Source organism: Cornus florida, unplaced genomic scaffold (assembly GCF_030987335.1).
Source record: "Cornus florida cultivar Cherokee Brave unplaced genomic scaffold, ASM3098733v1 CherokeeBrave_3.0.0_Hap2_Chr08, whole genome shotgun sequence".
Lineage (NCBI taxonomy): Eukaryota > Viridiplantae > Streptophyta > Magnoliopsida > Cornales > Cornaceae > Cornus > Cornus florida.
The window spans coordinates 65,652,721-65,671,293 of NW_026775578.1; positions in this window are offsets into that span (position 1 = coordinate 65,652,721).

Here is an 18,573-nt window from a genome sequence, read left to right on the forward strand (position 1 = left end):
CTATAATATCCTTAAGAAGTTCATTTAATTAGAAAGGCAAGAATAAACCATCAAAGGTTCACATGATCAACTACCTAAACTAAAATGTAGCTTAGAACATGCTTACTAAGCCAAGGATTATCAAGCCCTAATTTAAATGGTGAATGCACATAAAGCTAAGAATCAAATATAGCCCATCAAAGGGAAACCCTAAGCCATGAACTATCTAGGTTCTCCAACTCCATGCCATTAAAACCATTCCATGATCTAACTTCCATTGTCACCATGGAAGTGCAATCAATATGATTAAGAAAAGCAACCATCCAAGACAAGATGAATAACTCACAATAATCATTTAAAACATTCAACATTCATTACAACAAAAATGAGGCTCTTGACCATGGAAAGACTATCAAAAATACATTGTAATCCCCAAAAATAAACTATACTAACACATGCTTACAAGGGAGGGGTTTCATCACCTCCCTAGATGAGGTTTAGTTGCCCATTGGTGAGCTAGAAGAAGGAAGAAGCATCATCCTCATCTCCATTTTCGAGCTCCTACTGTAGCACTCAAGAACACCCTTCTCCTTGCTCTCTTCTCTCTCCTCTATCTTGCTAAAGATGAAGCTTTTTTTATATATGTGGCCTTTGGGTAGCCTTTTATGCTCCAACAATACCCTCTCTCCTCCAAGGAACACCTCAAACCACTTCATAAAGAAGGAAGATGGCATTGAGGAAACCAATGTGCAAGTGGGCTGAAATGAGCCATTTCCGAAGGGCATTCTGCCTGATTTTCGAGCACACGCTTGGTGATCTCGAGCACTCTAACTTAGTGCAATGTGCAACATGCTCCTCTTGCTCAGCGCTGACCTATTTTGGGAAAACTGCTATAACTTTGTGCCCTGAACTCCGAATGACGATCTGTTTGAAGATTTGGAGATTTGATTCAGTGCTTTAAAAACTTCATGTTTTGATGAAGACCCAATTCTCAAGTCTGGTTGGTCGAAAATGGGGAGAAAGGCAGTACATCAGTGCTGCTAGGCAGTTCTGCGCACCTCTGTTGTGAAGATCATAACTCTCTGCTCCGAACTCCGAATGATGAACCACTTGAAGATTTGGAAAGCTGATTCAGAGCTCTAAATCTTTCATGTTATGAGGGAAGTCCAGTTCTCGAGTTTGGAAGGTCAAAAGGGCAAACAAAGTCCAGGCTCTACTGCTGCCAGAATTCAGCATTGGCACCTTTTGTTGCTCAAGATTCCACAAGGCCTTATTCTTGTTCCATTTTGGCCAATGAACCTGAAAATGCATAAAAACATGCAAATGGAGTTAATCTACATAAAATAATTAATAACTGGACTTTGTTAATGTAATTTAGGGCGCTTGAATATACAATATTCGGCGCTTATCAGTGTGCACTAGGTAGTACCTTGTGGGCTAGTAACCCGGAATAACTCGATTGGTCTGCAGCCAAGGATCCTAGTCTTTCCACTATTTGATTTCGCATTTAATTTCAAGTTGTTAATCATGAATTACTTGTAGCTTGAGAATTAATGCTTGCTTTGGATATTTGAATCTTATTTAGTGTACTTGAAACTGTATACTTGTTTTATGCATTTAGATCTCATATAGTGTACTTGAACTTGTATGATTGCTCTGTGAGTTTAGATTTAATTTAGTATACTTGTGTCGTGTATACTTGTCTTAGGCGTATCTCTCTTAGCTTAGTATACTTGTGTCGGTATACTTGATTTACGAGATTTTCATATAAAAATGCATACTTGTGTAAACATGCTTAGACATTGCATGACTTGTCTTAATGTGGTTAAGTATACTTTGAAATGTATGCTTGTATGTTGTATAACATGTTTAACATTGTTCAGTATACTTGAGCATGTATACTTGTATGCCGTTGTTCACTTTAAATTGCATGAGTAGCTTAGGATGCTTCCTGAGTCTCATTTTGATATAGACATTTGGTGGCATGAGCCCCTTTGACATGTTTCACCTTAAGGTGATATAATTGTAAAATGCTAGGTCAATGCATGCTCATCTCCTACGAGTAGCTTTATATTACTCTCCCACATAGTGGGGACATTTTTTAGGTACTGGGATCAAGATTCGGGATTCACATCATGCTTGGATGATTTGTAGACCTGAAGTTCTCATTTCTTGTAAATGTTGGCTTGAAATGCCACTTATAGCCTTATATGTCAAAATGTGTATATTTGATTCAAATCATGTAACGTGTACATAAGTACACTCTTTACAATGTATTTGACATGTATGAGATGAGGCCATAGGCTAATGACATCTAATTTGTATCCTATGTAACTTTTGATTTCACGAAATATTATGAAAATATTGAAAAATGCTACGTTATTGCTTCATAACTTTTGCATCGGGTGTGGGAATTCTTATTCTTTCATAGGGTCTTATAAATCATGTTTGAAGTGTGGTCAAGGTCCAAACGGTAATTTGAAATCATTTGATAATTTTGGTTTTCAAATTTCCCTTTTCTTGTTCATTTTTGCCTTTTTGCCCGTTGGGGGGTCGGATTTTGTATCGGTGGTATTTTTAAGCCGTAGACCATTATAGCACGTCCAAATAGGTAAGTTACGTTTGCGTACATGGTCGTTTCCGGGCAAACCTTCTTCTTTGGTAAAATGAGCCTCCTATGGACTCATTTTGAAATTTTGTTGCATAATCTAATCTTGGGGCATTCTGGACCTTTCACATCAGTTTTAATTTCTTCTTTTGACCTGGTCGAATAGAAAATGTGATTTTAGGGGGGGTTTATTCTTCGTGTTTTTCCAGAAAATGTCGTCTTGATACCTGAAATCCCTCGTTAAGTTTCAGCTTCCAGTTTGCATTTTAGCAGCTTTTTGCCTCTCTTCACCAGCTCTGATCTAGGGGCATTTTGGGCATTTTACAGTGAGTTTTTTTTTTTTTTAATTCTCTTGCGATTCACGTAGAAAACTCGATTTTAGGGGGGTTTCTTCTTTGTGTTTTTCCAGAAAAGCTCGCCTTGACCTCGATTTCAAGCCTCAGTTCTGGACACTCATATATATATTTTTTTTGCTGTCAGCATGGGCATGCCATTGGGTGCTGGGCGAGCATGGGGCATGTCATGGCCTTCATCGGGCCGCCGCGACATCAAAACATTAAACACTCGTTTCTCCCTCGTCTGGACTCCAAATCGAGTGAACTTTTTTTTGAACTTGATTAATTTTTCACTGTCTTTCCAACAATATGCTCGGTTGCACCCGGATCTTCTTGAATAATTACCAGTTTACCCTTTTAGCCTTAAGTGCTCATTTTTCTTCGTCATGCCATTTCTCCTTCGTCTAGACTCCGAATCATGCAATTCTTAAGTCCATCTTGATTAGTTTTTCGTTATCCTTCAGCGGTGTGCTTGGTAGCACCTGAGTCCATAGTTTTTAAAAATGACTATTTTGCCCCTGAGGGCTTATTTGTCATATTTTTGATCTTTTGCTTCCACATCAGTTCTCATTGAGTTCCACGACCTCATGGAAGGTCACTTTGACTTCTCAGAGTCTTGTTTTCTGTTTTCGTTTCCATAATTCGGATCCGTTATCGGGTCAATCTTCGGTTCATCATAGGACGTACTGGCTTGAAAAACCAGGGCTGTCACACCTTATCATCCTCAAACAAGTGGACAAGTAGAAGTGTCAAACCGGGAAATTAAGCATATTCTTGAGAAAACGGTTAACACAACCCGGAAGGATTGGTCGCGCAAATTGAATGATGCTTTGTAGGCTTACCAAACGGCATAAAAGACTCCCATTGGCATGTCTCCTTATAGACTTGTTTATAGAAAGCCTTACCATCTTCCGGTTAAGCTAGAACACAAAGCTTTGTGGGCAGTTAAGAAGCTTAATTTTGACCTTGACAAAGCCGGAGAGAATCGCTTATTCTAATTAAATGAGTTGGAAGAGTTGAGGCACAATGCTTATGACAATGCCAAACTCTATAAAGAGAGGACCAAAGCTTTTCATGACAAACACATTAGGAAGAAATCTTTCGAGCCGGGTTAAAAAGCTTGGCTTTTAAACTATAGGTTAAAACTCTTTCCTGGGAAGTTGCGAACCAATGAGAAGGTCCATATGAGATCATCTCCGTTGCACTGGGTGGTTGAAATTCAAATTTTAAAAAATGGGAGCACTTTCAAGGTGAATGAGCAAAGGTTGAAACCCTATATTGAAGGATAAGTTTTTCAAAGATATATGGAAGCTGCCCTTTTGGTAGATCCAGTCTATGAAGAGATATAGTGATGCATTCATTGGTCTCAAGAGAAAGCTCAATTTTCTGTATATTCTTGCATGTTCGATCGATCGAACACCCATCCCTGCATCCAATAATTGCTCTGTTCCATCGATCTGAAATATCCTACATAAATCAGCTCTCTGTGTATCGATCGAATTTCATCCTATATCGATCTGAGTCATCTAAGATTGATCGAACTTTCCCCTCGATCGATCTCAGTTCCATACTTAGAAATTTTTTGAATCCCTGCATATTTCACCTCTCTGTGCATCGTGCAAACTTTTCTGTAGGATTTCATCATTTCGATCGATCGAAAATTAAATCGATCTAAGTTCGATTGATTTGAGGCTTTCTAATATATATATATATATATATTTTCAAATCTTTTAAAGCAGCATTTTGTCTAGCTAGAGACATTAAACTTAGCAATCATTGTTCATATTTTCTTACATATTATTTAATCTTGTTTATTTAAAAAATAAAAAAATAAAAAAAATAAAAAAACTATAATATTTCACCATTGTGCCCTTATGTGTAGTCATGTTACTTTCATATTTTCTATTGGGCTTGATCTCATATCTTTCTTTCATCTTGTGCTATATTGCTTTAGAATGCATGATTTGATTATTCTTATCCCATGATATTTGATGTGAGTTTGCTAGTGTGGTTATTCAAGTAGGTTGTTGATTCCAACTTTGGGGGAGATGTCTTTCGAATTGGATCATTGCAAGGCTTCATGTCTTTGCCACCACGGTATACTCTTTCCATCTTTTCCATTGTTTTCATTGCACATTGAGGACAATGTGCGGTTTAAGTTTGGGGGTAAGGTGTCTTTGTTGCATTCTACTTAAGTTGAACTTTAAATGCATGATTGAGATTGATGTTAGCTATGATATTGATCTTTTAAGGACTATATTGCTTAAAATTTAAAAATTGCTTGACTTGAGAGTCCAATACTCCTTGTATGCCTTGTGGATGATATTTAGGAGTAAATTTTTTCGAAAGATTGATATCTTGCTTACACTTGTGGTCCACATTATCCTGATTTTGTGATTATTTTGAGATTCACTTTAGAATTCTACACTAGCCTAGGAGCACACTAGCATTCATTTATGGGATACATGCTTTGTTGATTATTGAATTGGTTATATCCCAATTGAGGTAGTAGTGCATTGAAAGCTTTTATTTTAATAAAAGTGGATAACAAACCCTTTTCATTGAGTAGCCGGGATTCTAGCCTCATCAAGCATCGAATTTCTCGCGCCGAAAGGTGGAGGGCCCAAACTCTAGGTTAATAATTCAAAAAAAATAAAAATAAAAAAGGAAGAAGTTGCAAAAGCAATAAAAAAGTGACGACTTCTTCCAAAAGGTGAAAAGTGGGAAATGATTAGATGGAGGTTTTTGATTTGTAGCCTAGTTGATTTGAGCTTATAAGTCTGTAGGGGTGTTTGAACGCCTAATGCCTTAAAGCCATTTGGTTTGGGAGTCATTAACCTAACGCTCGACCTCATGGATCGCTAGAAAGCTTAATAGATCTCTACATTGCACCATGCTTCCATCTTTGATCCTCTAGGATGGTAAAAAAAAAAAAAAAAAAAAAAAATTTGAGTGAAAAGAATAAGTGCACCTAGAACAATAAAGCTTTAATAAAAGGTCAATTCTTTGTCTTGATGATCGGTACTAGATTTGTGTGCTAGTTTAAGGGTAAGGATATGGTCAGTTCTTTAGTTGGCTTACATAGCAACACACTTGATGCCGATCCACTCAAAAAGGATTCTAGTGTTGTTTTGATTTGCATGATCATCTTCTTGATGTGTAGAGGACCATACTTGCTTGCTTGATATTGAAATTTGGGGAGATTGCTTGGAAATGGTTGAAAAATTGCATACTTGAGGTAGTTTTCTCCCAATGCTTGTTTGTAATATTGGTGCCTCTTTTGTGAGAATGAGCTTAATGTTTGTGGGTATCATTTCTAGAAACCTTCACGAGACTTCATTCGTCCACTAGGAGTAACCTAGGGGTTTAAAAGGCTTGTTGCATATGCTAAATGCAATCGTGTTCCTTACGAAAGTAGCGTTATCCATTTATTGGTTTCTAGATTCATACTTGTATAGTTGTTCATTTCATTCCTTTACTTTGTAGTTCATTGCTAGGGACTAGCAATATTTAAGTTTGGGGGTGTGATGAGCACTGAAAAGTGTGCATTTAAACCCCTTAAGCTTAGGTATTCTAGGACCTTATCTATCTTACTTTCCCGTTTTGGACTAATTTCATGTTATTGCCTTTTTTAGGTGTTTATCCCCAAAATAAGCTAATTTAGCCAAATAAGAGCTTAAAAGAAGCTAACTCAAGTTGGATGGAAGAAAGGAGCAAAGTAGAAGCAGATTGAAGCAAAGTGTGGAAATTCAACAAGTTCGATCGATCTCAATAATACTTCGATCGATCGAAAGTTCATTGATCTAGACTCTCCAAGTTGGATCCAAGCTCTTTTGTCCTTATCCAAAGATCCCACAAAGTTCGATCAATCCAATAATTCTCAGATCGATCGAAAAGATTCCATCTTATCCTGTTATACCACCCTACCTACCACTTTTGTCTCTTTCCTCAAAATATCTCAGATCTGTCCTTATCCAAAAAGGCGCCACCATGGGAGGATCAATCAAGCCAAAGTTTCATAGATCTCAGCCATGTTTGATCGATCACAGCACAGGTTCGATCGATTGAACCCTCTCAAATCCGAAAAAAATATATCTCCAGCTCATTAAAAGTTATCTCATTGTGTCATTGGAGGAGCCCTTGTGTACGAGCTTAGACCATTGGATGTGACATTTGAGCTACCTATACAAGGAATATGAGCCACTTTTACAAATAGATAGTTTTTTATAGTCTTAGATACAATTCTTAGAGAGGAAGAAAAGAGAAGAGGAGGCTAGAGACATTCTTGAGAAGTTTTCCATCTTCCTCAAGAAGAAGAACATTTCTACCATGGAGATAGCCCTTGAGGGTTGGAGGAAACCATTTATGAGTGGCTAGACATCTTCTTGGGGCTAGACTTAGCCCTAAGCATTCTTTCTTTACCTTGATTTATGTATTTTTGAGGGGATTTGTGTTGTAATACATGTTTTGACATATTTATATACATAGATCTTGTTTATTTAATGATTTGTGTGGTTTAATTCTTCCAATTGACCATTTCATTCTATCCATATGTCTATGTATGCTAGGATAGATGTTTATATGTTTATCTCTATCTCTTGTGTTGTTGATGCATGTTTATGTGTGTTGATGCCATAGATCTAGAGATTGTCAAGACATAGTGCTTAATAGAATGCTCTTGTGGTTTATTTGATGGTTTATACTCATTTCTTGATGGATTATGCCTCTCCCTTAGTCTAATTAGTTTAATTTCCATGTCATTAGATTAGATGTAGTGTAGCTACCTTAGTTGTTAAATAGGAGGACAATCCATGCTTGTTGTTTGATGTTCCATACTTATGAATGCAAGTAGTATATTTCTCTAATTATGTGATGTGTTTGGATTGTGAGCTTAAAGAAGGATTAATGACTTAGTTTGATATATTATGTTATTTATTGTGTTGTTTAGACAATATACACTTAATTGGTCATCTATGCTTGTTACAACAACCACACACACTCACTATTGTTGCAACATATGTTTTCCCCCTTTTTAATTGTGAATTGAGTATATAGAAAGGTGATGCTTAGTTGTGATCTCTAAGTCCCAAGACATCTCTCTCTTGTTTTCTCTATCCTTTAATTACTTGTTTTATATTGAGCTTGTTTAATCTTAATTGTAGTTTAATTAACCAAACAACCTACCTTTGATACTTGACCTACTAACCCTAAGCATTGTTTCCATTACTAGTAGCCCTTTAATCCCTTAGGACGATCCCTACTCACCCTTGCTATATTTTTAGTTAATGGTAGTAGTAGCATTTATAAATATAAAACTTAGCTACATTGCACATTCACTATCTTTTGCACATCTTTAAGCATTGGTGCGACGACACACCAAACATAACAAGTGCGGAAATAACCAAAATACCCTCCAAATAAGTTGGGTCTTGGTGTACAGTATCTATCAGGCTCCACACTACCTATCAATCTCCCACTTGGAGACTGATAAACATCAAGTTGTCAACTCCCATATGCCTTCATACATAGCAAAACACCATAGCAACTCACTCCTTTGTCCTCAAGCTTGAACACCAACTAAAGCTAAACAAAGCTTCAGTTTCTCAATTGTCACTTCCTTGATTAACATATCTGCTGGATTTTTACTCTCATGGATCTTCTCAAGTGATAAAACTTTATCTTCTAAGTGTAAGCGTATGAAATGGTACCTCAAATGTATTTGCTTTGTTCTGGAATGGAATACCAAATTTTTTGCAAGATAAATAGCACTCTGACTATCACTATACAAAAATATTATTCTCTTGCTTCTTACCCAATTCTTCTAAAAAACCCTACAACCAAATCATCTCCTTGCTAGCTTCTGTAATTGCAACGTATTCAGCTTCTGTAGTTGATAGAGCCACAATCTTTTGTAACTGAGAGACCCAACTCACTGCTGTACCACACAAATTATACACATACCCCGTACTACTCTTCCTATTATCCATATCACTAGCCAAGTCTGAATTAACATAACCATGCAATGCAACCTCTTTTCCAGTAAAACATAGTGATATTTTTGTGGTACTCTTCAAGTATCTAAGGATCTATTTTACCGCCTCCCAATGATGCTTGCCTGGATTACTCATGTACCTGCTCACAACTCCCACTACATATGCTATGTCCAGTCTGGTACAAACTATGGCATACATTATGCTACCAATAGCTGAGGCATATGGAACACTTTCCATGTATGCTCGTTCCTCCTCTATCTTGGGCGACTGTTCCTTAGTTAGTCTAAAGTGACTAGCTAATGGGGTCTTCACTGGTTTTGCATCTTGCATGCTGAATCTGCTAAGAAACTTTTTAACATACTCTGTTTGTGATAGCTTCAGAGTACCACCCACTCTATCTCTACAAATCCTTATGCCAAGAATCTGTTTTGCTTCACCCAAATCTTTCATCACAAAATGCACAGACAATTGTTTCTTTAGATTTTTAATCTCCTCGAGACTTGACCGAGCAACCAACATATCGTTAACATACAATAGTAAGATAATGTAGCTGTTGTCAAACCTCTTAACATAACAATAATGATCTACATAGCATCTCGTGAAACCATTACTGCACATAAATCTATCAAACTTCTTGTACCACTATCTGGGGGCCTACTTTAAACTATACAAGCTCTTTTTCAGCTTGCATACCAAACCCTGCTTTTCTGGCACTATGAATCCCTGTGGTTGTCTCATATAGATATCTTCCTCTAATTCACCATGGAGAAAGGCGGTTTTCACATCTAACTGCTCTAAATGCAAATTTTCTGCGGCCATAATTCTAAGCACCAATCTGATTGTAGTCAACTTCACAACAAGGGAGAAAATCTCAGTGTAGTCAACACCATGCTTTTGCTGAAATTACTTGACAACCAATCTGGCTTTGTAACACTTGTTGCCATCATATTCTTCCTTAATTTTGTAAACCCACTTGTTATGTAAAGCCTTTTTTCCCTTTGGTAGTTCAATTAGCTCCCATGTCTGATTTGACATGAGTGAGTCCATCTCATACTGCATAGTTGACTCCCACTTAGTTGAATCACCAACTTGCATTGCTTCATCATAACTCTCTAGTTCACCACCATCAGATAACAACAAATAGTGTAAAGAAGGCGAAAAATGCTGCGTAGGTTTGGAGACTCTGGAAGATCGTCTCAATACAGTAATAGGTGTGCCTTGTTCTACCCGTGGAACTATATTTTCTGGATTGTTCTGAACTCTCCCCTGTACATCTTCCTCAGAGATTTCCTCCAACTCAACTAACTCATCATTTTTAGCCTGAGCACCTGCATTAGTAGAATCTGATGCTAACCTATCTGATAAACGCTGAAAAGTGTGCATTTAAACCCCTTAAGCTTAGGTATTCTAAAACCTTTATCTATCTTATTTTTCCGCTTTAGATTGATTTTGTATTATTTCTGTTTTTAGGTACTTATCCCCAAAATAAGCTAACTCTGCTAAATAAGAGCATAATTGAAGCAATCTTGAGATGAATCAAAGAAAGGAGCAAAATGGGAGCAAAAGAAAGCAAGTAATGGAAACTCAGCAAGTTCGATCGATCTCAGGAAATATTGGATCGATCGAAAATTCATCGATCTAGATATTTCAAGATAGATCCAAGCTATTATGTCCTTATCCAAAGATCCCACAAAGTTCGATCGATCCAACTTTCTTCCGATCGATAAAAAAGATTCAATCTTATCCTATTGTACCACCTCACCTATCACTTTTGTCTCATTCCCCAAAATATCTTAGATTTGTCTTTATCCAAAAAGGTGTCACCATAGAGGATCAATCCAGCTTAAGTTTGATAGATCTTAGCCATGTTTGATCGATCTCACCACAAGTTCGATCGATCGAACTTCCTCAAGTGCAAGAAAATTCAATTTCCAGCTCATTAAAAGTTGTCTCATATCCAATCATTGGAGGGAATATTAGTGTACGAGCCCAAGTCATTGGGGGTGACATTTAACCTACCTATATAAGGAATATGAGCCATTCTTGAGATATAGACACATACATACACTAGAGAGACTTAGAGACAATAGATACATCATATTCTTAGTAAGGAAGAAAAGAAGAGAGGAGGCTAGAGACACAAGCTTGGAGTTCTTCCATCAACCAAGAAGAGGAGCAATCTCTACCATGGAGTTAGCCCTTGAGGGTTGGAGGACACCATCTATGAGTGGCTAGACATCATCTTGGGGCTAGAGTTAGCCCTAAGCATGCTTTCTACATATTGATTTATGTATTTTTAAGGGGATTTGTATTGTGATATATGTTTTGACATTTTTATATACATAGATTTTGTTTATTCAATGATTTGTGTGGTTTAATGCTTCCAATTGATCATTTCATTCTATCCATATGTCTATGTATGCTAGAATAAATGTTCATGTGTTTGTCTCTAGATTTTGTGTTATTGATGCATGTCTATGTGTATTGATGCTATAAATCTAGAGATTGTCAAGATATAGTGCTTAATAGAATGCTCTTGTGGTTTATTTGATGGTTCATACTCATTTCTTGATGGATTGTGCCTCTCCCTTAGTTTAATTTCATGTCATTAGCTTAATTGTAGTGTAGTTATAGTTTAGATGTTAAATGGGAGGACAATCCATTCTTGTTGTTTGATGTTCCGTACTTATAAAAACAAGTAGCATATGTCTCTAACCTTGTGATGTGTTTAAATTGTGAGCTTAAAGAAATGATTAATGGCTTAGTTTGATATATTGTGATATCCACTATGTTACTTAGACAATATATGCTTAATTAGTCATCCATGCTTGTTGAAACAACCACACACACACACTATTGTTGCAATACATGTTTTCCCCCTCATTAATCATTCATTAAGGGAGTAGAAAAGTTATACTTAGTGGTGATCTCTAAACCCTAAGATCTCTCTCTCTTATTTTCTCTCTATTACATTCAATTGTTTACTTTAGTTTAAATTACATCTTAATGTAATTCAACCATCAACCAATCTTTTGATCACTCGACCTACTAACCCTAATCTCGATTTCACAACCTAATACGACCCACCAATCCCTTGGGACGATCCCTACTCGCCCTAACTATATTTTTAGTGAAAGGAAGTAGTGACAAATTATAAATGTAAAACTTGGCCACACTCATCTTAGTCCAACATCTCTCTTTTGCAAACTTTGGTCCCGACACACCACTATCCTTATACATTACTTTCTCATTGAACACGACATCCCTGTTTCTAATTATCTTCCAGTTTTGATCATCCCAAAACCGATAACCAAACTCATCAGTGCCATACCCAATAAAAGTACATTTTTTTGACTTTGGATCAAGCTTGCTTCTAGCATTAGAACTTATATGTACATATGAAACACAGCTAAACACTTTCAGATGTGAAAGATTTACCTCTTTTTTGCTCCAAGCCTCCTCTAGTAAGCCTCCATCCAAAGGAACAGAAGGTCCCCGATTGATCAAGTATGCTGCAGTGTTAACTGCATCAGCCCAAAACATCTTAGGCAATCTAGCATGTATTCTCATACTTCGAGCACGCTCATTCATGGTTCTGTTCATGCATTCTGCAACCCCATTCTGTTGCGGGGTTTTAGGAACAGTTTTCTCCATTCTGATCCCATTAACAGCACAGAACTCTTTGAAGCTTCTGTCTTTATACTCACCACCATTATTAGACCTCAAACACTTCACCTTTAAGCCTGTCTCATTCTCCACCATGGCCTTCCACTTCTTGAAAGTATCATATACTTCAGATTTATTTTTCAAAAAATAAATCCATACCTTTCTCGTAGAATCATCGATAAATGTAACATAATACAATAAGCCGCTGATAAGCGCCGAATATTGTATATTCAAGCGCCCTAAATTGCATTAGTTAAGTCCATCATTTGATTATTTAAGTAGATTATCTTCATTTGTGTGTATGTATATATTTTCAGGTCCATTTGCCAAAAAAGGAGCAAAATCAAGGCTTTGTGGAGTTTTGGCCATCAAAAGGCACAATTCTGAATTTCTGGCAGCAGTGGAGTCAGGACTTTGCTCACCATTTTGACCTTGCAAACTTGAGAACTGGACTTCCATTATAAAATGGCATATTTAGAGCTCTGAATCAGCTTTCCAAATCTTCAAGCAGTTCATCATTCGGAGCTCAGACAAGAGAGTTATGGCCTTGTTACCAGAGGTGCGCAGAACTGCCTGGCAGCAATGAAATTCTGCCTTGATCTTCATTTTCGACCAATCATCCTTGAGAATTGGATCTCCACCAAAACATGAAGTTTTTAGAGCTCTAAATTAGATTTCCAAATCTTCAAATGGTTCATCATTTGGAGTTTAGAGCACAAAGTTATGGCCGTTTTACCAAAGTAGGTCCGGGATGAGCAAACCAAGCATAGGGCATTCTGGCCAATTTTCGAGTGCTCGAGGCCTAATTTCGAGTGCTCGAAATTAGGGCAGATTGCTTCACGAGATCAGCAGTGGAGTTAGGACTTTGCTCGCCATTTTGACCCAGAAAGCTCGAGAACTGGACTTCCATCATAGCATGAAAAATTTAGAGCTCTGAATTAGCTTTCTAAATCTTCAAACGGTTCATCATTCAGAGCTCGGAGCAGAGAGTTATGGCCTTGTTACCAGAGGTGCGCAGAACTGCCTGACAGCACTGAAGTACTGCCTTTCTCCCCATTTTCGACCAACCAAACTTGAGATTTGGGTCTTCATCAAAACATGAAGTTTTTAAAGCTCTGAATCGGCTCTCCAAATCTTTAAACGGTTCGTCATTCGGAGTTCGGAGCGTAAAGTTATGGCTGTTTAACCAAAGTAGGTCTGGGCGGAGCAAGTGAAGCATGGGCATTTTTACACTAAATTCGAGCGCTCGAGGCCTTGCTTAGAGTGCTCGAATTTGGGGCAGAATTGCCTTCGGGAATTCTCATTTTGGCAGCCACTTGTGCATTGGTTTCCTCATTTTCTACTTACTTCTTTATGAGGTGGTTAGGGATGTTTTTTGGAGGAGAGAGAGAGCTTTGTTGAAGGAGATAAGGCAAGGAAGGCCACACATATCATGATCCCATATCTTTAGCAAGAGAGAGGAGAGAGAAGAGAGCAAGGAGAAGGGTGTTCTTGAGTGCTATAGTAGGAGCTCGAAAATGGAGATGAGGATGATGCTTCTTCCTTCTTCTAGCTCACCAATGGGCAACTAAACCTCATCTAGGGAGGTGATGAAACCCCTCCCTTGTAAGCATGTGTTAGTATAGTTTATTTTTGGGGATTACAATGTATTTTTGATAGTCTTTCCATGGTCAAGAGCCTCATTTTTGTTGTAATGAATGTTGAATGTTTTAAATGATTATTGTGAGTTATTCATCTTGTCTTGGATGGTTGCTTTTCTTAATCATATTGCTTGCACTTCCATGGTGACAATGGAAGTTAGATCATGGAATGGTTTTAATGGCATGGAGTTGGAGAACCTAGATAGTTCATGGCTTAGGGTTTCCCCTTTGATGGGCTGTACTTGATTCTTAGCTTTATGTGCATTCACCATTTAAATTAGGGCTTGATAATCCTTGGCTTAGTAAGCTTGTTCTAAGCTACATTTTAGTTTAGGTAGTTGATCATGTGAACCTTTGATGGTTTATTCTTGCCTTTCTAATTAAATGAACTTCTTAAGGATATTATAGCAACCTAGTATTGTTATGTATCATGACTATCATATATGTTGTTTTCCCCTTAAATTAATCTTAACCTAGCATGTGTGTAGGGATGGAGGTGGATTCATTTCCCTAGCCTTCTTTACTTGTACTTCACTCCCTTGAATTCTTGCAATTTATTGTTTTATGCATTTTTAATTTCCTAGCTTAAGTGACATCCAACAAAACCTCTATACACCCTTCATCATTCTAAGAATGATTCTAGACATTTAGGTTGTATTAGACTAGCGCAGTCCCTGTGGTTCGACTTACCCGACCAATAGCCCTATTTTACAATGATTCGTGCTATTGCGAAGGTTGATGTTAATTGACCAACCGATCAATTTTTGGCGCCGTTGCCGGGGACTGCAAACGGTTTAGCAACCAAAGTTTAGGGTTAATTTTAGTTTGATTGTGAATATTGTGTCTTGTGAATATTCCTTGCATGTTTTGATCATCTTTGTGTTATAAGATTCTAGGGACTCGGAGCTCGCCGTGGGATTGCTAGCAAATTGTAAGTCTAGAGGACCCCAGGTAAGTCTCTTGACTTCTAGTTTCGCATTGTGTATATTGTGTATGTGTTTAATTTAGTTGTGAAGCCCTTGTCGAGGCTCTTAACTTGTTTATATTTTGTGTTCAAGCATCGGTCCTTGTCATGGCCATTTACATTTTCTGTCTTGATAATTGAGGAGAAAGGGAACATCGTATGTGGAGTTGTGGTTGATGAATTGCTTTGTTGAGTATATGCTTTGTTGTTGATGTTCGGTCGTAGGTCACTTTCCTTACCCACAATCGATTCTCCCATTGATATTAACTCTCTTGAAAGAACTCTTAGACGGAACCTTAGGGAACCCACTCTTACAAGGGACCTTGAAACTGAATTCAATATAATGGGGGATAACGTAGGAAATCCGGGGAATGAAAGGGCTGAAATTCCTAATGTAGAACCAATGACTCTTAGAGATCATTTCATTCCTACCACCTATGCTTCTCCTTCTTGTATAGTGATGCCAAACATCGATGCAGCTCAATATGAGATCAAGTCTAGTACCATTCAAATGCTTCCATCATTTCATGGCTTTGATAATGAAGATCCATATAAGCACCTTGATGAGTTCCTTGAAATCTGTTCGACCATCCGGTTGAGAGGTTTTCCGGACAATGCACTTCATCTCCATCTTTTCCCATTCTCCCTAAAGGATAGGGCAAAATATTGGTTGAACTCCCTCGCTCCCAACTCTATTACTTCTTGGGCTCAATTGCAACAAGAATTTCTTAAGAAGTACTATCCGGTGAGTAAAACCAACCAAATGAGGCGTTCCATTCTAAGCTTTTCTCAAGTTGATGGAGAACAACTCCACGAGACTTGGGAAAGGCTACAAGATCTTCTTCGAAAATGTCCTCATCATTTGATCCCAAAATGGCAATTAGTGCAAGCTTTCTATGCCGGTTTGACCGACACCCATAGATTTATGGTTGACTCTTCTTGTGGTGGGATGTTCATGTCCAAGAATGCGGATGAGGCTTGGACCTTACTTGAGAATTTGAGTGAAAATTCACTTCAACACAATTCTCGTAGGGCTCCGACCTCAACCACTCCAAAGAACACCAATCCTTGTCAACAAAAATCAATAAGGGAGGAATCATCTCAAGTGGATGCCATAGCTCATAAATTCTACCAATTGATGGCACCACATCTTCCTCCTTCATTGTCTCAAAATTCGGCAAGTTCGGTTTGTGCCTCATGTAATAGTCCATTTCATCTCTCGAAAGATTGCCCCACACCGGAGCAATTTCCCAATCCCAACCAAGAGCAAGCTAATGCCATGTTCTCACGGCCCGGGAACAATCCATATTCAAACACCTACAATCCGGGTTGGCGAGACCATCCGAATTTTTCGTGGAGGCAACAAGCCCCACAAAATTCCCAACTTCAAAATCAAGGGCCTCAAAATCAGCCCTCTTCTCAATATCAAGGTAGGCCTTTCCAAGCCTCTTCAAGCTACCAACCTCCATACAATCCAAATGTCTCCACTCAACCTCCTGTGAATCCAATTGATGAGATAGTGGCTGCAAACAAGCAAATGATGGAATCATTAAATGTGCAAATGATGGAATCATTAAACAAGCAAATCATAGATTCCAACAAGCATCTCTTGACATCCTTGCAACCTACTCTCCAAATGGTTCACTCCCATACTCAATCCATAGCTAGGCTCGAAAATCAAATGGGACAAATAGCTAACCAAGTGAACCAACTTCTTCAAAAAGACAAGGTTAAGCTTCCCGCTCAACCATTTGAAAATCCTAGAGGAATGCATGTGATTGATGAAACCCCTCCTCCGAGTGGGCCGACTCATGAACAAGTTCAAGCTATCACCACCCTTCGGAGTGGTAGAGTGGTTGACAACAAGGTTGATGGAGACGCAAGTGAGAAAAACCCTCCATTGAAAAATCCAAATTCAAGCTCTTCAAGTCCAAATCTAAGTTCTTCTTGTCCAAATACCATTCACGGAAGTCCCACGCATGTCACCCCAAATGTGGAAACTACTTATGAGCCAAAAGCTCCGTTCCCTCAACGTCTTCAAGAGTCGACACATTTTGGGAATAAGAATTGCAAAATTCAAAACATGTGGGAGGTCTTTAGGCAAGTAAAGATCAATCTTCCTCTCTTGGATGCTATCAAGCAAATTCCTCCCTATGCAAAATTCCTTAAGGATTTGTGCACTCAAAAGCGCACTTCCAGAAGTCATTTACCAAAGAAAGTGAGGTTAACCAAAAATGTTAGTGCGATCATTCAGCACAGCACTCCTCCGAAGTATAAGGATCCGGGTGCCCCCACAATCTCTTGTGTCATTGGTGACAACAAAATCGAGAGGGCCCTCCTTGACTTAGGAGCTAGTGTGAATTTGATTCCATATTCGGTTTACCTACAACTTGGTTTGGGAGATCTAAAGCCAACTCCGATAGTGTTGCAATTTGCTGATCGATCTATTAAGCAACCACGGGGAATTATTGAAGATGTGATCATAAAAGTGGACAAATTCTACTTCCCGGTAGACTTCGTGGTTCTTGATACGGAACCAGTCCATGATCCAAGAAAACACATTCCCATAATTCTCGGACGTCCTTTTCTAGCTACAGCTAATGCTTCCATTAACTGTAGATCCGGATTGATGGATATCTCTTTTGGGAATATGAATGTTAAGCTCAATATCTTCAATGTTGTGCAACTTCCTTCAGATGACAATGAGTGTTTTGAAATCACTATTGCTGATGAACACATTCAAAATCCAATCCCACCTCCTTTAACGGAGGATCCCCTACATGCTTGCTTGGTCCCTTTTGATTTTGAGGATTTTGGTGTGGACAAATCCATTCGGGAAGTCAACTCCTTGCTTGATATTCCATCACCATTTTCCTCTCCTTTATGGGAAGCACCAAATCCATCTCTATCGTGGGATTGTCCATCTCCTTCCATTTCTTCACCGGAGTTACCTCAACATTTTGAGGGTGAACCACCGGACAAAGGTAAGGAGAATGTTGACAAGTTGCTGAAAATTCTTCCAATCATTCCAGCCCAATCTAGAATCATTGTCCATGATACTCAACCTGTGAACAAACCATTTGAGTACAATGAGGTATATGACTTGGAGATTGCAAATATGGAAGGTCATGATCCTACCATTGTTAGTCAAAACAATGACATTCAACGAGCCTCCATAATCTCGAACAAGCAACACCTTTGCTTAAATCTGAAAATAAAAGAAGTGAGATTAAAAGCGATGCTCAAATCCTCTAAGGCCAAACTTGTTTCTCTTCGGAAGGATCAATATCCCTCACCATTCATTGATCTAAGTTTGAGACCATATGAAGGAGGCAAGTTGCATACGGAGCGTTAAGGATCCATCTCTCCAATGGATCCTGATCCTGGT